Source organism: Acanthisitta chloris, unplaced genomic scaffold, assembly GCF_000695815.1.
Source record: "Acanthisitta chloris isolate BGI_N310 unplaced genomic scaffold, ASM69581v1 scaffold10025, whole genome shotgun sequence".
Taxonomy (NCBI): Eukaryota; Metazoa; Chordata; class Aves; order Passeriformes; family Acanthisittidae; genus Acanthisitta; species Acanthisitta chloris.
The window spans coordinates 6,872-10,596 of NW_008672097.1; the positions used below are offsets into that span (position 1 = coordinate 6,872).

Here is a 3,725-nt window from a genome sequence, read left to right on the forward strand (position 1 = left end):
CCAGCCCCACCAAATGGGGTAAAGTCCTTCTGAACCATGAGAGATCAATGATGTGGCCTATACCTCTGTTTTGTTTTGGCTCCATTGCCAGATTTCCCCCCCAAAAGCTGGGGAGGGATGCAGGTGTGAGAGCAGGAGGGTGGGGGCATTTGAGAAAATCTGAGCCCCTCCTTGCCTCCAGCCTGACCCTGTCCCACGGGCCCATCTCACACACCAACTGGGAAGCCCCATCAGGGATGCTGGGATGGATCTGGCCAGAAGGAAACTCAATAGCGTGGGTAATTATCCAATTTATGAGGCTCTCAAATGGAGTTTCCAGAGCACGGGAGCCTGGTGCCTCCATAGCCCTGTCCCACGTGGCACAGCCTCTGCCGGCACCTCCGCCACGACTGGCCTTGGCCCAGCCCTCATCCCCTCACAGCAGGGCTCTGCACCTGCACAGCTCTCCCCTGGTGCTTCCTTCTGACTGGTGTCACCCTCAGGGAGCAGCAGATTTATAGGGAGAAAGTCACCAAACTGAACTAAAAGTGCTACACACTATGGAGAATAAGCCCATATTGACACCCAGTTTTTTTCTGTCCCCCCAAATCACCCTGGTTTTGCTCTGCTTGTACAGAGCCTCAGAGATCCCCATCTCAAAAAGGTTCCTGCAGGCTCCCAGGACAAAGATTCTGAAGCTGGGGAGAAGGCCAGACTCCATACAGGTGACTCCACGAGGTGCCTCACGGCCCAGGATGCTCATGCCATGCAATGTCAACGCCGCATGCCCTGGCCCTGGTGTGGTGGATGCTGGCTCAAAACTCCGCTGTGCCAGAGCATGCCCTGCATGGGACTCTGCCGTGGTGAGTGAGTGAGGGCATCAGCCCCGCTGCACCAGGCTGCTGTGAGAGGAAACTTCTGCTCTTCCACAGCGCTGCCAGTTTCCTCTCTGTGGGCTAATTTTAACCACCATGTCGCTGTGGTGCGTGTCAGAAACCCGACCCTCCTCTGACCTTCAACCTCCCACCCCGGCTACTGCCAGAGCAAGGCACCCTCGTGCACCAGCAGCTGGGGCTGCCTCTGTTTGAAGGTATCCCTCTGGGACCCTATGTCCCTCTGTACCTGGTGGAGGTACAGGTACAGAGGGACCTGTACAGGTGGAGGGGGAAGAGAAGCCCCTTCCTCCCTGTGGATGCAGTTGCTGCTGTGGAGAGGTGGTGCGAACAGGGTGAACACAAGAATTAATATTTTAGGGAGAAATGGACCCACAATCACTGATGCTGCTCCTAAAATATGTGTTCTATAGGACTAAAGTGAGCAAAGGACAAGACGACACAGGCTTAGCAGCCCCAGGAACAGGTTGGGCTGCTGGGGATGCTCTTTACCTGGACAGCCCTTTGCTGCTTGTGACATCCAGCCAGGAGTAATCCCTGCAAGTGTCATCACAGGAACATTCCCATCCTCCTGGCTCTCCTTTAGGAATGACTGCGTGTAGAGGAAAGTCAGAAGGAAAGAAACCAAGAGCACAGTGGGAATGACTGTCATGGGAAACATCCCTCCTGAGAACTCTGGGCTGCAGCAGCCCTGGGGGAAGTGGTGGAAACCTCACCACCAGCTTCACCCCCATCTTGACGGGCTGATGCCACGGAGACCCAGCTTGACTCACATGGGGTGACTTCAGCTCAGGGATTTTCCAGTCTGGGTATCTGCAGTTCTGTTATGCCCTGGCTGCTTGACGAGTGGAGCACCCACCACCACCATCCACATGTTGTGGGATGCCAGGATGTGGCTGACGGCAGCAGCATTTGGGGAAGGGGATGCAGGAACTGCCTGTCTAGGTGAGGAAGAGCTAGGCACCCCATCCTGACACCATTCTGAGGCATTTTTCAGGACACTTCTAGAAATAAAAGCCATCACATCCAGTTTAGGACCCATGAGGTTTGCAGGAGGGGCTGGCTGCTGACACAGCTGCAGCACAGTCATCACTGCACAGCAGAGGCTTAAATCTGAGCCTTCTGGACTGGGAATGATCAAGCATACTGCAGAAGAGCTCCCTTCACCCATGGCTGGAGCTGGGGACAAGGGCAGGTGGGATCGTTCCTTGCTTCCCTGAAGAAGAAACCAGTAGGAAACACCAGATTTCCTGCCAAGCCAGCACAGCAATGCTTAAATCCAGCTCATCTGCTGGGGAGAAAAGAGCCCAACCAAAGGCCCATGACATAATGCCACAGCAACTCATCTCATGAACACATTTTTCCAGCCCTCATGAATGAAAAACAGGGAAGGAGAAAATGCTCTGCACATCCCTGTCACGTGCAGCCCGGCTTGAGGAGGACGCGGCAGAGCCCTGGGCTGCCGGCAGCCCGGCCGGCCCCGCCACGGGGCAGCACAGCCTCGGCAGTGCTGGGAAAGAAGTGACCTGTGACTGGCACCCAAGTCTCTCTTGAACAGCAGAGACAACCTTGCGTGCCACAGAGCGACCAACTTTGGTCAGAAACTTCCTGTTTCGGAGTGGAAACACGAGCACCCACGGCAGCGCCGGGATAACTCACGTGGTGATCCCAGCACAGCATGGTGAGGACACCAGGAGCTGTGCCCACCCTCCCTGAAGGAATGGGAGTGCAAAATGGCACGGGGTCGATGTGTTTGGTGATGTGGCAGCAGACAGCCTGGCCCCAGCGGGGAATAGAACCCTTCCCCCTCCCACCGCGCAGTGAGACAGCAGGAACCGAAAGCCTGGCTTCAAGTCATCGCTGGGTATGAAAATAGGCCTGACACGCACACAGCCACTCTCAAAGGAAAACCGAAACCGAGAATTGCTGAAGTGGTCTGGTGCCCCCGTCCGTGACCCGAGCTCAGTTCCCCAGAGGCATCGCCGAGCCCCTCGCCACCGCGGTGCCTCTCGGCGACACGTGGCCATGGGACCGAGGTGGCTTCGGCTGCAGCAGCCCTGATTGCCAGCCTGATCTCATCAGGGCTGAAGGGCAGAGGTTTCCAACCTCCTGCTCCATCAGACAGGCTCACCACCAGCTCCAGCACCAGCCACCCACCGGGGACTGGCAGCTGCTTGGCCACACTGATGAGGCTCATTAGCCGAGTGCTAATTCATGGGTCATGCATTAACATAGTGATCATTGAGTAAGACACAGCAGGACACACATTAACACACACTAACTGCCTGCAGAGACCCACTGGGCTGCACATTAACTGTACCAGCTGCTGTGTTTACAGAGACACTCTGCAGTGCCAGTGCCACCAGGACCCTGTGTGTGTCACTTGTGTGAGCAGTTGAATGACGGGTCCTCAGGTCTAATGAAGCTGACCCCCTCTATGGTCTCTGCTGTATTTCTCCCTCCAGATAAACGAGACAGAAGGAAAAAGCTTCCCCAAGTGCTGTGGAGGGCAGAGGACTGCCACACCTGGACGAAAGAAGACGCAGCCTTGAACATCAGCACGTGTCCTCCAGGAGATTTAAGGGGAGGGAAGGGTCTCGCTCCGAGAGCTGTGAGCGCTGTGCCTGAGGGGACACCTGCACCTGGTGCTGGCAGGGTGACACCACCAGAAACCAGTCACGGTCTCACTTTGGGTCAGAGGAGTGCCTGGAGCCGGGGGACAGCCCCTCGGCCCCCAGCCCCGCTGCTCCGCACACGGCTCTCCCGCAGCTCAGCAAATCGCTGTCACACCCTCCGCCGCCTTCAATCAACTTTTACAACTTGTTAATTTTACGCAGCGTCCTAAAGAGCAAA

General features: G+C 56.3%; 1 protein-coding gene across 1 annotated transcript in view; it reads right to left on the reverse strand.

The window, feature by feature from the left end:
- LOC103801946 (telomerase-binding protein EST1A-like) overlaps positions 1–3,725 on the reverse strand; it is a gene marked incomplete at its 3' end in the record, with an annotated part of 65,897 nt that overhangs the window by 3,654 nt on the left and 58,518 nt on the right. The window lies entirely within an intron of this gene.